Raw genomic sequence first — 25,539 nt, 5'->3', positions numbered from 1 at the left:
ACACCAGGGCATGCCAGAGATGGTGAAGGAGAAGTTGGTGTAGGAAGCACCCATGGGATGACAGAGGATGGTGAGGGGGTGGGTGTCAGTGCACAGGAACCAGAGCAGCAGGGCCCATCACCAGAGGTAGAGGGGGCCCTGTCTCCACCGCAGGCTCTCTAGGACACGGTTTCCCAAACTTGGGATCTCCAGCTGTTTTTGGACTACAACTCCCATCATCCCTAGCTAGCAAGACCAGTGGTCAGGTGGGACTTGCTAGCTCTGGGAGGAAGTGTGTGATTCCTCTGCTGGAGTTGGCTTGGAACAGGTGAGGGTCACCTGGCTCATCAAGCCCAGATGCTGCAATCAGCATGCAAAGTATAAAAGGGCAGCAGCAGAGATGAGGTGCTGTGTCTGCTCAACTTCCCATGTTGGTGGGACCATGGCTTGGATGGTCAAGGGAGCACTTCAGGGCTGACCTCCAGGTGTCCTGACCCCCTGAATTGGCTGCAGAGGAGGGATCCTGACCTGATTGGACTCTGGACCTGTTGGCCTGCCGGACTGCATGCTAGCATCTACTATGGGATTGTGCACTCCAGTGGCACTTGCCACCAGGTACCCCGTGGTTCAGGGCAATAATATGCTAACATAATGTTTATAAGTCAATGAATGTTATGTATAAAGTTGCAGCTGTAATTTATATGCTTTCTGAAGCTATGCACTTCATATTTTTTGAAGAAATTTATTATATTTCATCTCCAATAAGGAGGTGTGTAATTGGATACCAGTTTATAAATTGGGGAACCCCCCCAAAAAAAAAATGTATATGGCACTGGGGCTCACAACAAAGTTAATGTTACATATTAGATAGCTGATACATGGCCACAGAGGACTTGGGTACTTTTCAGAGCAAATACTTGCAAGAGAGAGAGATGGAGAGGCTAAAATATATAGACATCATACTGGCCATGAATGATTATGAGAAGCAGGATGGTGCGATGTTGCTTTTTGACCACATTGTTCTCAGTTGAAATTTGTGGCAAAGCAGTATCTTGGGAAGGCATGGGAATGATTCTAGAACTGCATACTCATATCCTCAGTTAGATTCAACTTTAATTATTTTATATTTGATAAAGGAAGCCCGAAACAAGCAGAAAAAAATAGACCAGGGTCATGCTATGCAGCTATTGAGAATGGGCAATGTCCATGCAATCATAAACACAAGCAATTATAAAGCAGTAAAATAAGTTCCACGCCCCTGAGGTCAAATGAACTGATAATTTCTTGGGGTCACACCCTTCACGATGAATCACACCCTGCAAGGTCCTTCCCAATGGAGATTTGAAAGGTTGTTAGCTTTTAGGGATTTTCTTGTATTTTTTCAGATAACACCTTTGTGTTTGTGTGCATGCTGGTTCTAGTAAGTCTCCAAAGAACAGATTTCCCTATACGGTTACACTTTCGATGATATTTTATGGTACAGCCTTCACTTGGAGAATTTGATAATCAGCTTTCTAAGATTCTAATTCAGGGATTGCCAACAAGGTGCCCTCTACAAGTTTTGGGCTACAACTCACATCATCCCTGACAGCATTTCAGGCAGCGTGGCCGGTTCTGCCACACATGGCGCTGAGCTGAGCAAGCGCAAAATGTAGAAGACCCATAATTGAGAAGATCTATTTAGGGGTGCCAAATTTTGGCCTCGCACAGGGCGCCATATTTTGAAAGAATACCAAAGTCTGCCCCTTTGCCTGACCACTGGGCCTGCTGGCTAGGGATAATGGGAGTTGTAGTCCAACAACATCTAGGAACCCAAGGTTGAGAAAGGTTGCTCTAGCTTGCTCACCACTCTTGGTTCTTGCTCTGCGCATGCTTAAACACTTGTTGTGACCATGCTATGAGTGATAGCACTAGATCACTGGTTTTCAGCTGGAGAGCCGGGACCCAGAACTGGTTCACAGTCGGCTCTAAGGTGGGTTTCAACAGCAGCACTATTGTCATACAAACAGATGTGTGCTTGAGTTAAAGGCAGGTCCCAGTTATGAGACAGCTGAAGACTACTTCTCTATTTGAATATGCAGGAAATCTTAATGTAAAGCCCAAATGGCACTGGTCTACAACTTCGCCTGGGTTTCTTTTTGCATTCCTGCTATTCCGGGCAATCAGTGTAGCGGAAGGTTAAAAATAATCCAAGTTTTGTTTTTCATCAAAGAGATAGCTTGCCTCGATTGTGCTTGTTTAGGGCAGCATCAAGGGACATATTCGCCCCATGCATGCAGAGGCCACATTCCAACTCAATGCACGAGGTAGCAGTGACATGCACGGCAAGCATGATTCTTCTGGCTGCTTGGCAAATTGAGATTGAAGCTTATTCGCAAGGTAATTTATGTTCCTAGGCAACATTTATGACAATTCTATAAAAGTTCCTCTGCAGGGATATCACGGCATTGCAAAAGTATTGCTATCATAAAGTAGGATGTTATCTGTTTCTGAAATACAATTAAGCTATAATATTAACAAAGGTCAAGTCTGTGAGGGATTAGCAGCCCGAACTAACAAATGCATATTAATGCTTGTTAGCATGAGAAGGGGCTACGGCCACAGAGCTGAAATTGCTGACGCTCAGACCACAGAAATAGAATTGGTAGAGAGGGCTCTGTGTGATGTCACTTCCCCTCCCCTCGCAGAGAGGAAGGAGCATATAGTGCTTCCTGTTCCTCTCTCTCTCTTCCTTTGACCAGAGATGGATGCTGACATGCCTCCACTTGCTCCAGGCGCATGCCTGAAGCTTGTTATACAATGTAAGTACAGTGGTACCTTGGGTTACAGACATTTCAGGTTACAGACTCCGCTAACCCAGAAATAGTACCTCAGGTTAAGAACTTTACTTCAGGATGAGAACATAAATCGTGCGACGGCGCTGCAGCAGCGGGAGGCCCCATTAGCTAAAGTGGTACCTCAGTTTAAGAACAGTTTCAGGTTAAGAATGGACCTCTGGAACGAATTAAGTTCTTAACCCAAGGTACCACTGTATTTTGCCTGTTCAATTTTTACTGCTGCCTTTGCTGTGAACCAATGCAAGATTATAAGTAAGTAAATTATATGTGTGCCTGGTGGGGCCTGTTGTAGCCATGGGAGTGCCTGGCGGGGCCTGTCATGGCTGTGGGTAGGCCTGGCGAGGCTGGCTAAGACCTGGCGAGGCCCACCATGGCTCCCATAGAGATTGGTGCCTACAATACAGCTAAGGAAGAAAGTGGAGGAAGTAGGCCGGCCATATGTCCAGATTTTCCTTGACTGGGATTTCAAAGGCGGAATTGATGTCCTGGGTGTGTGTGTGGGTCTGTGTGTGCAAGAGGCAGTGCTTTGTCCTGGATCTTAGACAAGTCGTAAAATTGTGCTTTTCTTGGGTGGTTTGTTTTTTGTAAAAAAATAGCTCAACAACTTTCAGGTTTTCCTTTAAAAGGCTCCACTAAATAGTATTACAGGACTTCCGGGTCAGCGCCAATGACGAATGGCGGAGTTCCTCCAATCGGAGGAACAGTCTCTGTGGAAATTGGGTCTTCTCGCCGCGGCGAAGGCGGGGGCCCGCTAGAAAACCCAGGCGGAGAAGCCTGGGAACGTGGGGTTCAGCAGAGCACCAAGATCGCCACCCCTACTCATGAGGAAACCCCTTTTCGGGGCTCCGGAGTGAAGTGGGGTGAGCAGTGCGGTGCTGCGAACCGATCGCTATTTCCATGGAGGGAAGCCGCGCAGCCATCGCCGGAGAGCGCTGACTTTTTCTTGATGACATTTGGACTTTAAATCAAGCACCCGTGAGTAAAAACAAAGAATTGGATTAAGAAATTTGCAAAATTTATGAATTAGGCACGAAGCGGGAAGGTGTAAACAGGAAGTCCGCCTCCCGTTTTTGTATATAGATTGAAGCAAAGACCTCGCAACCTAATAGCCTGAAAAACTGCTTTAAAGTTGGAAATTTCCTGCATCCACAACTAATAAAACCCCCCTGGAAGCAGGAGAAAAGGGGGGGGGGATTTGACTGTTTAATCCTGCAGGAGGAGAGTAAAGGAATTTAAGTTTCCATCACCCCAAACCTGGGGACGGGGTGTCAGGACAGAAACCGTTTGAGACGTCCATTGATTGAAAGTGGAGCACTTTGACAGATAGTTTTTAAAAAAGAGAGAAACAAATTAACTTCAACGCTACTTTCTGCATTTCTGCTTTCTAAAGAAACAAAGTATCTGAAATCGAAAGGAACTGAAATCGAAAGTAATCTCCTTTGTTGGATATATTTTAAAAATGGATACAAATAGAAATTGTGTCCCCTAGAGGGAGCCTGTCAGTTTGTTGTTGCAGCTTACTTGGAGACTCTACAGATGTGAGATTTGGATCGTGGGACCAACCGTTTGACCTTGATCTTGAACAGAAATGTGTTGGCAGGAAGGTTTGGTGTCTGCCCTTGGCATGACTAATGCTTTGCTGGAGCAGCTGCATGAGAAAATGAACTTGATGCATGAAAAATTGGACCTGATGAGTGCCAGTGAATATGATTTAACAGGGAACAAGGATAAAGAAGTTATACAGCGATCAATTCAGGAATCTGGTTTGACAAGGCAAGTCCAAGGGCAGATGGAGAAAGAAGAGGCAGTGATTACTCCTCAAACAACACAAATGGAAAGATCCAAAGTCCTGCAGGAACAAAAGCTACTGCGTTGGAAGATTGAACTTGGAGACTGCTGGGAAGTATTTGAAGTCAAGGAAGCTTTTAACTCTAGTGGGACTATGAAACAGGTGAACAACTATCTTCTGGATAAATACCCTTTGGATTACAAAGATGAAGACGGGGAGTGGGACTGGGGGGAAGGGGCCAATCTGATGAAGGAAAATGGAAACTATTACCGGATGGAACCGTCCGGAGACCTACTCCCCAAGAAACCAACAATTGATAAAGAAGTGCGCAAACACAAACAAGAACAAAAAAATTTGCAGAAGGGGCCTAGAAGAGATTTAAGGGCCTCGGACATTAGAACACCAGATTGATGGACTGGATGTAATGGACAGAAAGGACTGACATGACCCGAAACCAGGAAGAACGGACGTTGGATAAAAATTAGAGATATCAAGGGGAATTCTTTTGCTAATTTTGGAATTAGTGCAACATTAATAAAATTTGAGGGAATATTCTGGAAAGGAACTAAATTGGCTTTAGTAGAAATGATTTTAAGGAGATATGTATGAATATGATGTAAACTTTGAAATTTTAAGATTTTTAAGATAAGATAAGGGTAAAGAGATTAAGGTAAATTGAATAACAGATTATATTAAAAGATGGAAAGGCTATCTTGATTAATAAATAAGAGAGATTGTGAAGATTAATCATTTAAATTAAAATTGAGAAACATGGGAAGAATTTGCTGAAATAACGAATTAAAGCAGAATACAAAAAAGGAGGTGCGAGGAGGTTCAAGAATTAAGCAAATGAAAAGTTGCAATCTGAGATTTGTATTTTTCTTCTTTCTTTTTTGGGGGGTTTTTCCTTTTGTTTTATTTCTTGCTGTATATATATATATATATATATATATATATATATATATATATATATGCAGGTTTTGGTGTCTTCGGGTGTCTTCCCGTGTAAGAGTCGGGGTGTCTGGGCGACGTTTCGACGAGGTCTCACTCGTCATCTTCAGGCTGGTGCTTTCGGCTTCTTGTTACTGGAACAGAGCAGAGTCTGGTATTTGAGTTCCTATAAATACTGTTGAGGGGTGTGGTGTATAGCCTCCAACGTTCTGGGCAGAGAGGAAGTTCCTAGATTAGTGTGCCTTTTCTTCTTTTGTTCCTTAATTACTTGAGGGATATCTTGGGTGATTTCATGAGTGATATTCTGAATATCACTGGGTGGGTCATTAAGTGTAGATTAGTTGCTAAAGCTTTCGTGTCTTGACCTCTTGAGCTTGTGAAGAGTTTTTCTGAGAAGATGGCTGTGCTGCATTTAGTTGTGCTCTGGCTTGGCTTCGTGTATAGGGGCGAGCTATGGTTTTGTGTCTTGTGCCAGCCAGATCTGTGTAGGGATTGCAGGGGGGTGCAGCATCCGGAGGTGCCACTATAGTTTGGCTACTGGATGGAGTCTGTAATATGTCTGTGGAGAGGGTCTGGGTTTGGGTCTGGTGTGGTTGATTGGTGACGGCGTTCTGTGTGCCTCTGGTTCTGGTGTCGGTTTTTGTGGGGAGGGCTAATTTCCAGATGTCTGGCAGGCGGGACGTGTCGTCACGCTTGTTCATGTTGTGAGGGTGTTTCTCTATCTCGATGGCTTCCATGATTATTCTCTTGTGGTGATGTTCCATGTTAAAGAGCAATTTGGAATCTGCAAAATTAATTTCATGTCCTGTTTCTTTCATGTGTTGGAAAAGAGAGGAAGTTTTTTCTTCTTTTTTGACGGCATTCTTGTGTTCTGCGATACGTGCATTTATTCGTCTGTTTGTTTGTCCAATGTACGTGGCTGGGCAGACTTTGCAGGGTATTTCATAGACCCCTTGGTTTTCCAGCTGGATTTTGTCTTTTGGGTTTCTGAGGATATTGGCTATTTTTTGGTTGGTGCAGAAGGCTGTTTTGATATTGTGTTTATGGAGGATTTTGCTGATTTTGTCTGTAGTGCCCTTGATATAAGGAAGGAGGGCCATGCCATTGTTTTCTTCTGTGTCTTGGTTTTTGGGGGGTGTTTCTTTTTGGATTAGCTTCGTAACCCTGTTTTTCTGGTATCCATTGGCGATTAACACATTTGAGAGATTCTGTAACTCAGTTGTCAAGTGGTCTTTGTCAGCCAGGCGTTTGGTTCTGGAGATGAGAGTCTTGGCTACGGAGTTTATTTGTGCAGGGTGGTGGTGTGATTGTGCATGTAAGTAGCGGTTGGTGTGTGTTTTTTTCCGGTAGATAGTGTGTCCTAGGGAGCCATCATGTTTTTTGTAGATTAGGACGTCAAGAAAGGGGAGTTGGTTGTTGTCTTCTATTTCCATAGTGAATTGTATTTTGGGGTGTAGGCTGTTGAGATGTGTGAGGAAGCTATCTAGTTTTTCTTTCCCGTGTGGCCAAATTACAAAGGTGTCGTCAACATATCTGAGCCAAAGTTTGGGTTTGTGTTCTGACTTGTCTAAAGCATTGGTTTCAAAGTGTTCCATGTACAAATTTGCGATGACCGGTGAGAGGGGTGATCCCATAGGTGCTCCTTCTATCTGTTTGTATCTTTGTCCATTGTGGATGAAGTACGTGTTGGTTAGGCAGTGGTTGGTCAGGTCCAGGATGTATTTGGGGGGGTTGTATTTGTTTTGAATGGCTGTCAAGGCTTCATTAATGGGCACTTGAGTGAAGAGAGATACAACATCGAAGCTCACAAGTAGGTCATCGGGATGTAGGTATTGTTTCTTTATTGTTTCTATGAACTGGAAGGAGTTAGTAACGTGTGAAGCGATGGATTCTGCATAGGGCTGAAGTTGCTTAGCGAGAAATTTAGCGAGATTTTGTAGAGGTGAGCCTATGGAGCTGACTATTGGTCTGAGTGGTGTTCCTTCTTTGTGTATCTTGGGGAGACCGTAGAGTTTGGGGCATCTGGATGATTTTTCTCTGGGGATGATTCTTAGCTGGATTTCTTCACTGATAGGAGAGGCTTTTATTTTGGATTTGGTGGTTTTTTCCAGATAGGTGGTGGGATCTGTTTTTATAGGTTGGTAGGTAGGGTCTTGGAGTAGATTTGATAGTTTTGCTTGGTAGTCCGATGTGTTCATCACAACAGTGGCGTTGCCTTTGTCTGCTGGGAGAATGATTATGTTGTTGTCTTTCCTCAGGTTGGTGAGTGCTTTCTGTTCTTCTTTGTGTAAATTGCTTCTGGGTGGTTTGCTGGAGCAGAGGATGTTGGTGACTTCAAGTCTGATTTTATTGGCTTCATCTGGGTCGATTTTGGTCAGGCTAGCTTCGACTCCGCATATGATGTTTTCCGTGGGGATGCGTCTCGGGGCGACTGCAAAGTTGAAACCTTTGGAGAGTACTTTGGTTTCAGTTGGGGTGAGGATCCTGTTTGATATGTTATGTACTGTTTGTTTCATGGGTTGTTGTGGAGGGTGGCTGGGCTTCTGGCGTTTCTCTAGTTTGTAGAGTTTGTTGGTGTGTCTGTCTGTCTTATGTGAGGTCTCCGTTTCAGCTCTCCAGACGGCTAGTTGTTTGCATTTGTCCCAGAGTGCAGGGTGGATTTTGTTACTATCTACCGGAAAAAAACACACACCAACCGCTACTTACATGCACAATCACACCACCACCCTGCACAAATAAACTCCGTAGCCAAGACTCTCATCTCCAGAACCAAACGCCTGGCTGACAAAGACCACTTGACAACTGAGTTACAGAATCTCTCAAATGTGTTAATCGCCAATGGATACCAGAAAAACAGGGTTACGAAGCTAATCCAAAAAGAAACACCCCCCAAAAACCAAGACACAGAAGAAAACAATGGCATGGCCCTCCTTCCTTATATCAAGGGCACTACAGACAAAATCAGCAAAATCCTCCATAAACACAATATCAAAACAGCCTTCTGCACCAACCAAAAAATAGCCAATATCCTCAGAAACCCAAAAGACAAAATCCAGCTGGAAAACCAAGGGGTCTATGAAATACCCTGCAAAGTCTGCCCAGCCACGTACATTGGACAAACAAACAGACGAATAAATGCACGTATCGCAGAACACAAGAATGCCGTCAAAAAAGAAGAAAAAACTTCCTCTCTTTTCCAACACATGAAAGAAACAGGACATGAAATTAATTTTGCAGATTCCAAATTGCTCTTTAACATGGAACATCACCACAAGAGAATAATCATGGAAGCCATCGAGATAGAGAAACACCCTCACAACATGAACAAGCGTGACGACACGTCCCGCCTGCCAGACATCTGGAAATTAGCCCTCCCCACAAAAACCGACACCAGAACCAGAGGCACACAGAACGCCGTCACCAATCAACCACACCAGACCCAAACCCAGACCCTCTCCACAGACATATTACAGACTCCATCCAGTAGCCAAACTATAGTGGCACCTCCGGATGCTGCACCCCCCTGCAATCCCTACACAGATCTGGCTGGCACAAGACACAAAACCATAGCTCGCCCCTATACACGAAGCCAAGCCAGAGCACAACTAAATGCAGCACAGCCATCTTCTCAGAAAAACTCTTCACAAGCTCAAGAGGTCAAGACACGAAAGCTTTAGCAACTAATCTACACTTAATGACCCACCCAGTGATATTCAGAATATCACTCATGAAATCACCCAAGATATCCCTCAAGTAATTAAGGAACAAAAGAAGAAAAGGCACACTAATCTAGGAACTTCCTCTCTGCCCAGAACGTTGGAGGCTATACACCACACCCCTCAACAGTATTTATAGGAACTCAAATACCAGACTCTGCTCTGTTCCAGTAACAAGAAGCCGAAAGCACCAGCCTGAAGATGACGAGTGAGACCTCGTCGAAACGTCGCCCAGACACCCCGACTCTTACACGGGAAGACACCCGAAGACACCAAAACCTGCATTCCTGTACCCGTGAAAATCTACGAAAGCATATATATATATATATATATATATATATGCAGGTTTTGGTGTCTTCGGGTGTCTTCCCGTGTAAGAGTCGGGGTGTCTGTGCACAGACACCCCGACTCTTACACGGGAAGACACCCGAAGACACCAAAACCTGCATTCCTGTACCCGTGAAAATCTTCGAAAGCAAATATATATATATATATATATATATATATATATATATATATATATATTTCTGTGTGTCTTGTTTTGATGAAATTTTGAATAAATATCATTTAAAAAATAAATAAATAAATAGTATTACACAGGCCACACATTTACGGAGAGACTTTAACATGTGCATCAACAAAAACCACAGTGGAAGGGATAGCCTTAGCTTTTCAGTATGAAATTCCCTCAAGGAGACTGCCCCAGGTAGCCAGCTGCAATGTCCCCTGAGGTTGTGGCGAATCAAAATGGCAGCTCCACAGAAGCCCCTGGTATGGTGACATCCAATTTGTGTGCTAAGCTGCTGCATACAAATGGCTAGCCATAGGGTGCATCTGTCACACAGATGCAGTTTTAAGCAGTTTCTGTGCCACTCTGTTTTCAAGGGAGGTAGGCCTGATTTTTTGTTGTGCTGCCTTCATAAGAACTCTGTAGACAACACACTGCAAGAGTTTTGAGCTCCTGTGCTATTCCACTATTCTTATGAAGTCTGTTTAGTCTTCATCAGAACTGTCTCTTGCGCTGACCAAGCATTTATCATGCACAAATCTTCTTAGAAACTGCTAATAAATACTGGCCTTTTGGACACACATGGATCCTATAATTCAGTTGTTTTAAAAACTGAGGCAGTTGTTGAGGATTTTAACATCATTATCATGTTTCATGGTGAAACCGAGAAAAGAGCAATCTCACTTGAGAATCAGAACAGGATGTTGGCTGGTGTTACGAAGATAAAATATTCAAATATTTATGTAAGGAAGTCAAAGGAAAGTATGTATGTTTATGATGAGTGATCCCAACCAAAGCCATATAAACACAATCTTGGGTGATTCTGTAGTTACCAGCCTAACATTTGTAAGCTTTTTTTTTACAAATATATAATTTTGGCTTACATCATTTGAACACAAATTGACATCAAACTATTTGTGTGCTAACTGGCACATCCCTAGGAAATGTCACAGGCAGCTTAAATGATTTCTTTTTATTGTGTTATACTAGGGGCTGCCACTTCTGCTGGTTCTCTCACCAACCCTCACTCCTTTGTTATCACCTTCCTTCCCCCCCCTTTCCTCCCCTCGCCACCACCACCCACCACCCACAGCTCACCCCAAATCCCACCTCCTTCCCTCACAACTCTGCCAAACAACTCTTCTCTGCTAATTTTCAATGCGACGTCAGGGGAGTCCTCCTCTCTGAAGTGACAATTAACATGGTGCCTCCAGAGTTCTTCGCCAAACCACTCTCTCAAGTGCATCCCACCCTCCTTCAAAGACACCTTCCTCAGCAGGTCGCCTGGGCTGCTCCCCACATGCGCCACTTGCTCACTTGCCTCTTTTCTCTCATCACACTGCTGTTGGTGTGGCCCACCAACATTCAATTGTAGGAAGTTGGCAGCATACATAAAGCAAATGTCTCCGCTATTGAAGAGTGTGCTAGGGAATTTATACACAAGCACATTTATCAGCATCAGTTGGCACGTCTGCCTATTTTCTTCTGATAAAAAGCAGAGGGCGTGATATTCTCTGCCCCTTTCTTGAACTGCATGGCACTGCCCTGACATGTAGGTGTTCTGCATATGCATGGAAACATACAAAGCGTTCTGAACTGGCCTTCAGGCACTGGCATCCATCTCCACAGCAATTTGATATTAAGTGTAATAGGCTGTTAGCAGACCTTGCAGGTTGGGTGAATTAGATTGGAGTAATCACTTACAGTATCGCTATCAAACTTTTATTTCGGTCACAGACCAACATAAGATAAAGCATATGGATAAACTGAACACATAAGACTTAAAACAGGTAAGGAATAAAAACTAGCAATTAAAAGGTGATTATATCATACATACTTAAAAAGATAGAAACAGGCACAGTTAAAAGGTCTTGCATTTTGGACCTAGTTTGTGGCCCAAACCATCCTTCGACTAATATCCATCATGGCAGTGCAGAATCTAGCAACTGAGTATGTAACATCTGGGTTTTCATCTTGAAGTAGCAGGGAGGTATAAAGTTCTGTCAACCTGGAAATTTATGTACTACAGGTAAGATGAACCTAGCTCGTATATCTGTGTGGCAGTAAAAAAAAGGCATGTTCTGTTGTTTCAACTTACCGTAGTTTCTGGAGTTCAAAGGCTTTATTCATGCAGGAGCTGTTTATAGGATGAGTGGAGCTAAGAAAGAGAAGTAGCAAACATCTTGTCTGGAGAGAACAGCAAATGAAAAATGGCTCTGCTTTTAAGGGTGGAGTTAACTTAGACAAAGAAGCTTCAAACAAGGTGGCTAGGTCACTAGACAAACAGTGCTCTCATCTGGTTTAAAGTACCGTAACAAATGCATTAACTACTAATGCCTGATGGCAGCATCCCTATAACACAGGGCTTAATTTATATAACAAAAATTGAGAGGCCTGGTGGCAGTCACACCATCTTATTTGAAATCCCCAGCGCCAACTGAATAGATTGCTCAGCAGTCTTCAATGGTATTCTATAATTATTTCAGAGGGCACTAAGATCATCATAATTGAAAGCAATATTTTGAAGTAAGACCTGTGGAAGCCTGCATTCAGGCATAGCACTGCCATAGGGCTTGTTTTATGCTTAGACTTTCAGACCAACAGGCTACTCTCAATCATTTGTTGATCTGAATGACTTTATCATCTAATTTGTAGTCATCAATGATCCCTGGTTGCTGCTTCCTGGAAAGGCATAATAAACTGCTGGGCGCTGTGCTCCTGTTCCATTTTTTATAATTGCCTGCAACTTACTGCAGTTCCCCTGAGCTTCAGTTAGGAAAGGACGGCTATTCTTGGCTTTGTGCATCAGATTGTTTCCCCCCCCTGTGTTTTCATATTCATATCCATTTTGTTTAAAGAGGAACCAACATAGGCTTCTCTTAATCTCGGCTTTTTTGGATCAGAAAAGCAATTAAAAAGAACAAATCTGTTTCTCACGCACACACACTGTGCTAATGTGCAGTGTGAAAATCACATTCAGCTGTGCAACTGCAGAGGCCTCCATTTGTAGGATCTGAAATAAATACAAAACACTACATTTTACAATGTGCCATGCAACCCTTTATATTTAGAACATCCTACTGTGTTCAGTGGAGCTACTCCCAAGTGAGTGGACTGTGCCCTCAGTTACTTATTTTCATTTCTAACGCTTCCAATGACATAACTCTAACAAGGTTCATGCCTCAAAGTAACCAATTAAATATGGATACCATCAATAAAAATAGCTTAGCTGCCTCATAGCAACTTTAGCCTGGCCTAGCAAGCCCTGAAAATAACTTTTTAAAGGGACTGGAGAATGAAAAAATTCAGACCTTGGCAAGCGTATTGAAAAAGTGGGTTCTGGAATTGGGTGTGGGAATAAGGACACTTCCTTTACAGGATCTTATTTTAAATAGCAGTACGAAATAGGACTGAGCTTTTAAAACAAGAAACATCATGCTATTCCAGATGTTTGCTTAAAAAAATTATGCCCTGCTTTTTCACGTGTCTCAAAGCAACTTATAAAGGAAAAACAAAACAAATTAAAACAGAAAATAAGAATCTGATGTCTGAAACTTTGCAGGGAGTCTATAGATCCACATTCACTATGTTGTGTGCAATTTGATTCCTTGCAGAAAGCTGGGGAAGGTGTTTGAATATATTAGTGAGTGGAAAGGTTAGCTTGCATGGCTAGAATCAGCTGCATATGAAATGACAATGTTGCATCATAGAAATGGCCCCAACCAGCACTCTGGAAAATTAAGGATTACTGTAATTTCCCAACAAGGCTATCTCCATAATGAATGCAGGATTACTATTTTTTATGCCCCCCCCCTTTCCTGACAGTACATTTGATATGCATTGCTCTGTCTCATTATGTCAGCTGCAGGGTTAGGAATAAACAAATTTATCAAGATAACCAGAGAGAATGGGACTGACAAAAGCTGAATGCAACTGGCAAGGTGCCCGTTTGCAAAGGCAGGGCAGAGATACAGAAGCAGGGCAGGATAAAGACATTGTGCTGCCTGAGGCAAAGGACAAGGTGACCCTTTTCATTCCCACCAGAGGGACAGCATCTTCCCCACTCTTGAGGGGAGCAGGCCAGCTCAGGGAGCTATGGCCCCATATAACATCTAGAATCTGCAACCTGAGGCAGCTGCCTCACTTTGCCTAATGGTAGGCCTGGCACTGTTTGGAACCCAAAGAGAACCAGCAGCTATTGGATTGTAGAGAGTCCCTACTTCAAGCAACTATTCAAGCAAATAAATCGTATCTGGCGGAGGAGTTAGTTGCATGGGCAAGCAGTGATTTGAACTTTTGCATATGTCCCACAGCTAAACCCAGCTCTCAAGCTACTAATCACTTGTGGGTCTCCTCCCTATGAAAAGATACCCCTGCAGCCAAGTTAGAAAAGCAAGAAGATGGGCATGTTTAGCCTGGAGAAGAGGAGGTTAAGGGGTGATATGATAGCCATGTTCAAATATATAAAAGGATGTCACATAGAGGAGGGAGAAAGGTTGTTTTCTACTGCTCCAGAGAAGCGGACACGGAGCAATGGATCCAAACTACAAGAAAGAAGATTCCACCTAAACATTAGGAAGAACTTCCTGACAGTAAGAGCTGCTCGACAGTGGAATTTGCTGCCAAGGAGTGTGGTGGAGTCTCCTACTTTGGAGGTCTTTAAGCAGAGGCTTGACAACCATACGTCAGGAGTGCTCTGATGGTGTTTCCTGCTTGGCAGGGGGTTGGACTCGATGGCCCTTGTGGTCTCTTCCAACTCTATGATTCTATGATTCTATGATTCTAAGATTCACTGAACCCTTTTATCACCTGTATATTTATGGGACATAGTTTTTTTGGATCAGATGACGGAGTGTGAAGGAGTGAATGTAATTAATGAGTAGATAGATACCGACTGGTGTACAAAATGAGTTGCTGAAGCAGCACTGAAACAGCCTTCAGGGTCTGGTATTTCTGGCTTCTATATGAAAGCCAAACAACCAGGGAAAATGTGCTACATCAGTGGTTCCCAATTAAGTACTGCAGACCCCCTGTTTTGTTTCGTTTTGAAACCAAGCCATGGACCCCCTGCTTTTGAAAATGTTGCTATTTCTGTGCAGTGGTGCCTTGGTTCTCAAACTTAATCTGTTCCAAAACCAAAGCATTCCAAAACCAAGGTGCACTTTCCCATAGAAAGTAATGCAAAATGGATTAATCCATTCCAGACTTTTAAAAACAACCCCTAAAACAGAAATTTAACATGAATTTTACTAACAAGACCATTGATCCATAAAATGAAAGCAATAAACAATGTGCTGCAGTCACACAATCAATCAGTCAGTCAATCAATCAATCAATAGCTGAACTGGGTTCCACACAGTCACAAAAACAGGAAAAGCTGCAAAAACAAAAATGCAAAATAAATAGCAAAAACAGATAGAACTCAGCGTAACACTCAAAATGGAAGTATGGCACTCTAATCGGAAGTGTAACACTCAAAACGGAGAACGTTTGGCTTCCGCCGAAAAAGGTTTGCAAACCAGAACACTTCTGGGTTTGCAGTGTTTGGGTTCCAAGTTGTTTGAGTACCAAGGCGTTTGAGAACCAAGGTACCATTGTCGTAGTTTTTGTTATGTTAATGGTGCCACCATACCCTCTAACATGCCATAGCACAAAACAGAGCTGCATGTTTTCTGGGCTGCACTCCCATGTGAGAGTATGGCACCCGAAAATGTACATACCCATCAACTGTCTTGAACACCTTGTTTTGGGGGACCGTGTTTTTAATGTGAGTAACCCTCCCCCAGAAAATGGGATGTCTGACAGTTGACAGGTAAGTGCCACAGACCCCCTTAGTGGTTTATGTAGACCCCTTGGGGTCCACAGACCATCCACTGGGGACCACTATGCTACAGCACACCTCAGCTGCTGACCCCACAATAGTACCAGCACAGAAGTTTCTGGAAATAAACTCAGTTTGGGGGGCGGGGGAGGTGGCTGCCTTTTGGTTCAGAGCCTCTTCTATGTGAAAACATAGAGCAATAAAGGGGAGTTAATTAGAACAAGTTTGTCTGCCTATCCACACTGCAGTGCCCCGGTTTGGACTGTGGCCAGGATACGTGGAACGAATTAGGCACGTAGGGTCATTCACACACTTTTTTTTAAGGAGTTAGCAGACACAGATCTAGGACGCTGCCTTATACCCAGTCATTCCACTGGTCCATCTACCTCAGTCTAGGCTACACTGACTGGCAGAAGCTCTCTGAAGTTTCAGGCAGGGGTATTACCCAGTCTTAGAGACTGATCTTGTTGGCATCTGTGGACAACACAGATGCTCCACCGCTGACTTACACCCTTTCCCAGATCCTGATGTAGGGATGAGTAGGGGGCTTTGGCCTCCCATTGCAGACCTGCTCCAGACTCCTCTCCCTGCTCCCAACACCTCTTTGCTTGGGAAGCAAAACTTCCAGTAGTGCAAATGTCAAACGTCAAGTGGGCTGCAGTCCTTTTCAGAGTCGTGCAAGGGGACCAGAGGACTCCAGCAGAGAATTCTCAACTCAGCCAGAAAGCCATCGTGCCCGGAAGCTGAGGTCCAGCGCCGAGGGCCCTCGGGTGGCTCCCTCACTGTGAGAAGTGAGGTTACAGGGAACCAGGCAGAGGGCCTTCTCGGTGGTGGCACCCGCCCTGTGGAACCCGCCCTCCCATCAGATGTCAAGGAAAGAAACAACTATCTTCCTTTTACAAGACATCTGAAGGCAGACCTGTTTAGGGAAGTTTTTAATGTTTGATGTTTTATTGTATTTTTAATATTTTGTTGGAAGCCACTCAGAGGGGCTGGGGAAACCCAGCCAGATGGGCGGGGTATAAATAATAAATTATTATTTGACCCAAGCCATTGAGGTGCTTTTGAAAATAAGCTTGGGTTTGTAGCATAGCAGGGCTTAGAGCTGTGAAATCAATGGAACTACATTCAGCATCTGTTTGGGACTAATGCATTTGATCCTTGCAGTCTTTTCTCAGACTCTCTTAAAAAAATATTTTTTTAAATTGGATTTTCAAATTATAACATTCAATTAAGATTTGTGGAAAATTTGTTTATATATATATATATATATATATGCAGGTTTTGGTGTCTTCGGGTGTCTTCCCGTGTAAGAGTCGGGGTGTCTGTGCGACGTTTCGACGAGGTCTCACTCGTCATCTTCAGGCTGGTGCTTTCGGCTTCTTGTTACTGGAACAGATGACGAGTGAGACCTCATCGAAACGTCGCACAGACACCCCGACTCTTACACGGGAAGACACCCGAAGACACCAAAACCTGCATTCCTGTACCCGTGAAAATCTACGAAAGCATATATATATATATATATATATATATCCCCTCCCCCCCCTCCTTGGCTTCCCTGTATTTCTGTATTGGTTTATTAAACAAATTCTATATCCTGCTGATTTTGCCTCTCATATAGTTGTGAAAGTTTAGTCAAAACCTGCCACTGAGTCCAAATCTTTATACTGTCTTCTTATATAGTTTATAAATGGTTCCCACTCTTTTTTGAAATCGATGTTGTCTCTCTCATGTATCCTCTGTCAGCTTAGCCAGTTCCGCTTAGTCCATAAGCTTAGCTTGCCATTCTTCCTTTGTTGGTGTTTTCTCTGTTTTCCATACTTGTATTAATAAAATTCTTGCCGCTGTTGTCGCATACATAAACAATCTCCAATTTCCCTCTCTTATATCATGATCTAAAATTCCAAGCAGGAAAGATTCTGGTTTTTTAACAAAAGTTTTTTTTTTCAACATTTTTTTCAATTTATTATATATCATTTCCCAATATTCTTTAACCTTCTTGCATTCCCACCATACCTTTTCTGAGACTTTCAAGTACTACGTGTAAATAATCAGCGTGGTCAGTTTGCTCCTCTGTTTTTATCATGATATGCCCGAGACACATAAGTACCACAGCTCACTTTTAGTGCTTCTCTTGCACATGCAGATGATCTCCAAGTTCAATTCTTGAAATCTCCAGGTTAGGTTGGGAAACTCTATAGTTGGGAACCTTTGACAGCTCCTGCCAGTTTGGCTCCACAATTCTGGCTTGATTTAGTCTTAAGACCGTCTCCTATGTTCCTAGGTATCTAATCTGCTTGTTATCTTCATGTTATCCAAAGACTTGGAATTTTCTTTTAATGGATGGCACATATAAAACCAGTGAGCCTATTTATTGCTCATATTGCGTATTGAAGAAAGTAGACAAAAAACTAAACAAAATTATTTCACAATAGTTTGTGACAGATCGTGCAATGCAGAGGCAAATTGGCTTGCATCTGTAATACAAAATCAAGCATTTTCTCACTGTTGGTGTAGGACCTTGCTTTTGCTTTAGCACTGTACCGTATAGCTCTCAAGGGGCCTGCAGCTTTTTGCTGAGCCATCATATCAGTTGGCTCAGCAACCAGACAGTCACGGCGCCCACTTCCAAGGAAAGCGGTGTAAGCCATGCTTATCAACCTTTTCAGCGTGTACTATGATAAGATTATAATTCTGAAGATTCTGAAGGGGAGGACAATGAACTGCTCAACTATAACTAGCACGACAGTGTGTTTGTGTGGAATTACGGGTGGCTAATATATTGGTAACTGGGTGTGGTGTCCAAATACCTTGCTAACCTTTGCTCACAGTACTTAATGTTTGCAGTTTGTCAAGGACAAGACGGTTTGCCTGCTTTGTAAAAACCATGCATGCAAGTTTCCCATAGTGGGCCACTGTGAGAATCGGATGTTGGACTGGGTGGGATTATAGTCTGAACCAGCAGGGCTTTTATGTTCACGGTCCTAATACTTAATTGTGGTCACACAATTTGGTTTATGAAGAAGCAACATTCATCTAGTATTAAATCAGGGAACCTTACATAAGCTTGCTTGGAAGTAAATCTGGCCGAGAGTAATGGGACTTAGTTCTGTGTTCTCTAGGGATGCAGTATTAAAGAATACATAGGCTGAACCGTATTACGTTAACACAGAAATAAAGCTATTAAAATTATTCCTGTATCTCCCTCCATACTGCTGTTTTGCTGGATCTGTGGCACTCCTTAAAATATTTCACATCCTTACATCAGTCTCCCATATTTGTTCATCCAATCTTCACAAAGGCCATTCTTTGATTTTATATAACAGCATTTAAGACCTTTTCACATGGTTGACCTATATTTGTCTGCCAAGGTATTTCGGTCAGTGGAGCATCTAAAAAACGGGAAAAGGCTATTGTTAGCACCATGTTTAGGGAAGTTCTCGCTCATTCCCCCCCCCTTTACCATCTTACCCATGACTCCCATGTAGGTAAGTTCATTCACGTAACAAAATGTTAAAGCAGCCTAGAGCTACAGCATGGGCCTGCATTAATCAGGCTATACAATGGGTTCATTGTTGATGTGTGTGTGGTTTTTTTAAGGAATATATTTTTCATGGTCTGTCTTGTATTACACCATTTGTTCTATGCAAGAACAAGAGTGAAGGAAGGCAAAAATGAGCTGACTCTAAGGCTGTAATACTAAGGTCATCAGACTCCTTGGGAAAGGGTCCCTTTTAAAGGGTTTTAACCTTTAATTCTAGGGGTTCTAGAACTTTGATGTCTTCTGCTGAGGGCCAGTCAAGAAATTTCGGTGCCTGAGGCAGAGCAGCAAATGGCACTCCTTGTCAAGCCACCTGGATTCTACCCAAGGCTAGTCAAGTTCTTTTGGCAGAAAAGCCCACAAGTGCCTAAGCACAGACACAATGAATAATGATGATGAATTAAACAGCTAGCACCTTGCTGCCCTTCCATGACCATCCAAATCGGCTGCCTCACTCTGTTCAATGATTGGGCCAGCCCTGTGTCTGATCCCTTTGGGGTAGGCACCTGTATGATGAGATGGATGCCATTGGGAGAAGATGCAGCTATCTGCACCAGTGTGGCGTAGTGGTTAAGAGCGGTAGACTCATAATCTGGTGAACTGGGTTCGCGTCTCCGCTCCTCCACATGCAGCTGCTGGGTGACCTTGGGCTAGTCACACTTCTCTGAAGTCTCTCAGCCCCACTCACCTCACAGAGTGTTTGTTGTGGGGGAGGAAGAGAAAGGAGAACGTTAGCCGCTTTGAGACTCCTTTGGGTAGTGATAAAGCAGTGATCAAATCCAAACTCCTCCTCCTCTTCTTCTGCCCCGCAACACCAGCAGAAAAGAAGGTAACTGAAAGTATAGAGATCCATAGCAACAAGGCCAGTACCACCAGCAGCTGGAACTTCCAGGAGCCTGGGGGGAAAGAGGACTCTCCCTCCCCAGCAATTTCCCCTTTACTGCTGTTAGTCTCCTTTGGAGGAATGATGAATCTAGAGCTGGATCTAGACACATCAAAAAAGTGTTTCAGGAAAACTCGTTCTAAACTTCATAAAAGGAAATCACGTTGGCGAAAGATGGGACTCCACTGTGATATAACGCATATAAAACACTTTTTCTTTGTCAATGTAGCTGAGTCCTAGGTGATTTCTAGATGCCTGAACAGGCTCTGCAGTACATTTAAGCCAGGCTGCTGGGGCTCTGTGCATCTGGAATTATTTTGTCTGTTAACTTTCCTCTTGCTCTGTATTTATATGTATTTAAGTCTAGATTATTTCTTTTGCGAGTGGGATGCAGGTGGCGCTATTGTCTAAATTAATGAGCCTCTTGGGCTTGCCAATCAGAAGGTTGGTGGTTTGAATCCGTGCGACAGGGTGAGCTCCCGTTTCTCTGTCCCAGCTCCTGCCAACTTAGCAGTTAGAAAGCATGTCACTGCAAGTAGATAGATAGGTACCACTGTGGCAGGAAAGTAAACAGCGTTTCCCTGTGCTCTGGCTTCTGTCACAGTGTCCCATTGCACCAGAAGCAGTTTAGTCATGCTAGCCATGTGACCTGGAAATCTGTCTGTGGACAAATGCTGGCTCCCTTGGCCTGAAATCGAGATGAGCACCACAACCCCATAGTCGCCTTTGACTGGACTGGTCCAGGGGTCCTTTACCTTTACCTTATTTCTTTTGCCATACCAAATTTATCATCTGTTTAGTAACTTGTTGGTTTTTGTCTCATTTGAATTTATTGATATGTTTTGTCAACTGTTTTCTTCCCCTCCCCGCCCCCAAATGCTGAATTCTCCCATGTTAAGAGAACTGTATAGCTCCCCTACTCTATACCTGATTCATGTCAGCAAATAAATTGTTTTAAGATGGAGCGCCACCTAGGGGCTGTTGCTGCTAGAGCGACGCTTTTGAAGGCAAAGCAATTCTGGTGTATAAGCAAAGGATGCATGGGAGAATTCACAAATATCGCGAACTGATGGCGTTTAGTTTTTAATTAGGTAGTCCAAGGGAATAAATGGCCTATTGCTTAAAAGGGATTAGCTTGTTATTGTGGTTAATTCACTTGCAAATCAGAGAAAAGTAACTGCAGGATTCCTTCCCAATAAACTTTGTATGTAAGTTGCAATTTTTTTGGAAATATCACATTCAATTCACAGTTTGCCCCAATGCAGAACCCATGTGCACAGTGATATACACAGGATTTTGGGTGTTCCTGGCTCTCCTCCTTCAAGGGAATGGAAAAGGTATGAATAAAAATTAAAGAAAATGATGATTATGCTTAGTACAGGGAAGAAGAGGCATGAAAGAGGTGCCCAAGAATTCCATGTGCACACATTATTCTACATGTGCACTGCCTGTGCATGCTATCCAACGAGCTACTTCTCATTTCCACTGAAGTCTGTCCTTGTCAGGGCTGGACAACATTTAAAGTTTGCAGGAGACTGCGCTGAGCCTCTCAAAGCCAGCATTCACATTTAGGCTGTATAACACGGAGACACGGGCAAAGGTTACAGTACAGCTTCCCTGCATTGCAACGCCTATCTGATTCCCCTTTCCTTTTCAGCCAGGCTGGCCAAACTCAAATTTCACATCAATTCCACAATAAAAGCAAACCCAGAAACTCAACCTGCTGTGAACCAGCAGTGTGGCTCCTTACCAAGCCACTTAAACAAAGAGCTCCTTTTCAAACGTCTTCCGCTATCCATAATGCATGTTACCATAAAATGTCCAGGTTGCTAATTCGTTTGGATAAAAGCATCTACCTGGAGGAAAGGCTTATTTCTGCAATTGTTCTAGATCTACATAAAATATGCACAGGGAAGAAAGATTATAAATGCATATTCATATTTTTGTTTCAGGATTGGTAACCCAGAAGACTTAATGCTATAAAAAATGACCTTTCGGTCTTTTTCACAGTAGCAATGGCGGTTTGTGATATCCCTTTATTATAGAAATTAGAATTTTTTTTAAAAAATCTGTGGCTTCGAGTTCTGTTTAACTCTTTTGTGTGCATCTTTAAAAGGTATTCGTGAAATATCTGATTTCAGGGATTAGTGCAGCCTTCATTACTATGCATGAAAAACGAGATGAAATACCATGTTTTTGGCAGCTGCTTCCACTGGATAAGCATCCACTCACCCAGCTTGATTTAACATTTTGTTACTGCAGCTTTATGTTGCACATTTGATTTAGTACCAGCAGAATTATGCTGGAAGAACGGCAATGGAAAGACAGGGCTATAGAAGAAAGAATCTGGCAACTCCTGATTACTGATCCGCTTGAAATCACGGATTTGGCTGCCTACGAGGGCCCAAATTAGGGTCTTTCATCCTAATCCTTATCTCCAAATCAGGAGCAGCTGCTCCAGAGCTCCTATTTAGTTTATTTATTTCAGAAAACCTATCTCCTGCCCTTCTGGTGCATTTGCATCACTCAGGGACGCATGCAGCAATAACAATTCTAATATACACATAAATTGAGACAGGCTCAGCAGCCAGAAACATTCCAAAATGGGGGTTGGTGTCCGTTTGTGTCACTTTCTCAGTGCCCTGCATTATCCTTTCCATAAGGCAGAAATCTTTTCCCCACTGGCACCATGACTGTGTTGAAAGTACTGTACAAAAGTGCAGAGCAGCTTCTAAATGCCTGTAGTGTGGAAACATAACAGCCCAAGGCTGTTTTACATGGCAGCTGTGTGAAGGAAATGACAACAATGCCCATAGAGTTGAGGGCCAAGATGAACAGGAGAGGACAACGTGGTACGGAGCAGCACATTCTGGGTCCCCTTTCTACCTTCTATAGCGAAAGGGACCAATCCGGAGCCTAGCACACCCCAGTTTATAATTTCTCCCTGAGCCGTTGGATCTGATCTGTGGAATGCCTGTAGGCCTACTAACTCTTTCCTGCTCTAGTGTGCTGCATCTTTTCCTTCTATCAGATGTTTATCTATGGATGATGATGAATGGAAATCAACTGGAGAAGACCAGACTCTGAAGGGGCGTTGAGGAACAGAAAGGCTAGCTGCTGCTGCTCCTGCAAAGAAAGGATATGTAAGTAAGGCATCAATCTTTGGAGGCAACTGCAGTGAACGCCATTACAAAATCCCGACTTTAGAGTATGATTGCAACTTTGGAATGGGTTCAGGCTGCAAGGTTCAGCCTTGGTGAATCCAGAGGTCAGGTGTCATTTTCCTATGTAAAGGTAAAGCTACCCTTGCCCGAAGGCCAGTCGTGTCCGACTCTAGGGTTGTGCGCTCATCTCACTCTAGAGGCCGGGAGCCGGCACCATCCGAAGACACTTCCGGGTCATGTGGCCAGCGTGACGAAGCTGCTCTGGCGAGCCTGCACCAGCGCAGCACACGGGAACGCCGTTTACCTTCCCGCTATAAAGCGGTACCTATTTATCTACTTGCACTTAAGGGTGCTTTCGAACTGCTAGGTGGGCAGGAGCTGGGACCGAACGATGGGAGCTCACCCCGCCGCGGGGATTCGAACTGCCGGCCATACGATCGGCAAGTCCTAGGCACTGCGGTTTTACCCACAGCACCATGAGTAACAAGTAAAGGAGGAATGGTTAAGACCAAAGGGGTTTGGGGCCATTGCACTGGAGTACCTCTGCTACCTGTTGTTTTTTTAAAAATTGTTTATTGAGGTTTTCAACTAAGTACGGACAGAACAGATAATGTAAGAAAACAGTAACATAAACATGCATATGAACTGAAATATAAATTAACATAAACATTTCTTTTGCAGGTCGCAACAAGATAACCAAAGTGGATATTGATGGAGAGGAGTCCATTCACATGAAAAGTACTGTATTTTTTGCTCTATAAGATGCACCAGACCACAAGACGCACCTAGTTTTTGGAGGAGGAAAACAAGAAAAAAAATATTCTGAATCTCAGAAACCAGAACAGCAAGAGGTGAAAGCAGCAATCCCTCTTGCTGTTCTGGCTTCTGGGATAGCTGCGCAGCCTGCATTCGCTCCATAAGATGCACACAGATTTCCCCTTACTTTTTAGGAGGGAAAAAGTGAGTCTTATAGAGCAAAAAATACGGTATGTATTTCAAAAAGCACCTCCGCTAACTGTTATAGAGGCTCATATTTAATTCCATGCACAGTGCCACAAACCTATGTATAACTGACTGTTAGAAATGCATTCTGCCCCCCTTAAATGGAGACTGCCTTATTTCTTTATGTCATATACTAAATGCATACATTCCTTGTTGGAAAATGTCTGAAATGTGGAAGTAATTTGAATGTGTGGGGGGGGGATGCTTGAAAATGAAACGTAAACTGCATTCTAAAATTTGGCTTTAATTAGCACACTGCAGATTAACAGTGGCAATTTGAAATTATCTCTCCTAATCAAGGCTGTTTCCATAGCGATGGCTGATTCCCAAGACCTGCTGTGTCAATTTGTCATGAGCAGCCAAAGGCAAGAAGGAAATGCTAGGCTCTCTCAGGCCACAGCAAAGGCTACCCAGATCTATCCAAAATGCTTGATCGGTCTGCAAGTACTTGCCTCTATCTAGAGCTTTGTCCCATAAGAACAGAGCCTGCCCAAGACACTTTGGCACCTGAGGCGAATCACAGAATGACACCCCCCTCACCCTGCTACCAGGGAAATAGGGGTGAGTGAAGATCTACATCAGGAACAAGGAGGAGATAAAGATCTACTTTGAGAACAGGAAGGAGGAGAGACCAGCAGTGCCTCCTATTTGTCAAGAGGCCACTGTACAGGTGGGATGGCAGTGCTGCCTAGGAGGCAGCAGGAGGAAGATCTATCCGCCAAGATGCACATCACAGCTGTTGCTGTTGGGATCTCAAATTTCAGCAGTGCCTTGTGTGGCACCAGAATCTGGCACCCCCCTCACCTTCTGTGGACTGTCTTGCCAGAGTGGTGCATGCTCTGGTTATCTCCCACTTGCACTACTGCAATGCGTTCTACGTCGGACTACCTTTGAAGGTGACCTGGAAACTACAACTAATCCAGAAGGCGGCAGCTAGACTGGTGACTGGGAGTGGCCGCCGAGACCACATAACACCGGTCCTGAAAGACCTACCTTGGCTCCTAGTATGTTTCCGGGCACAATTCAAAGTGTTGGTGCTGACCTTTAAAGCCCTAAACGGCCTTGGCCCAGTATACCTGAAGGAGCGTCTCCACCCCCATCGTTCAGCCCAGACACCAAGGTCCAGCTCTGAGGGCCTTCTGGCGGTTCCCTCACTGTGAGAAGTGAGGTTACAGGAAACCAGTCAAGGGCCTTCTTGGTAGTGGCACCCGCCCTGTGGAACGCCCTCCCATCAGATGTCAAAGAAATAAATAACTATCTGACTTTCGGAAGGCATCTGAAGGCGGCCCTGTTTAGGGAAGTTTTTAATATCTGATGAATTATTTCATTATAGTATTTTGCTGGA

General features: G+C 43.6%; 1 long non-coding RNA gene across 1 annotated transcript; it reads left to right on the top strand.

The window, feature by feature from the left end:
- Window positions 1–2,698: 2,698 nt before the first annotated feature.
- Window positions 2,699–25,528, top strand: LOC309515586. Its single transcript, XR_014212532.1, has 3 exons — window positions 2,699–2,780; window positions 23,060–23,175; window positions 23,874–25,528. It is a non-coding gene; the product is annotated as an uncharacterized lncRNA (long non-coding RNA).
- Window positions 25,529–25,539: the final 11 nt, after the last annotated feature.

The sequence above is a fragment of the Podarcis vaucheri genome (assembly GCF_965113315.1).
Source record: "Podarcis vaucheri genome assembly, chromosome: 12".
Lineage (NCBI taxonomy): Eukaryota > Metazoa > Chordata > Lepidosauria > Squamata > Lacertidae > Podarcis > Podarcis vaucheri.
Note: the sequence above shows the minus strand (reverse complement) of the source record. Positions and strands in the feature narration are given on the sequence as shown.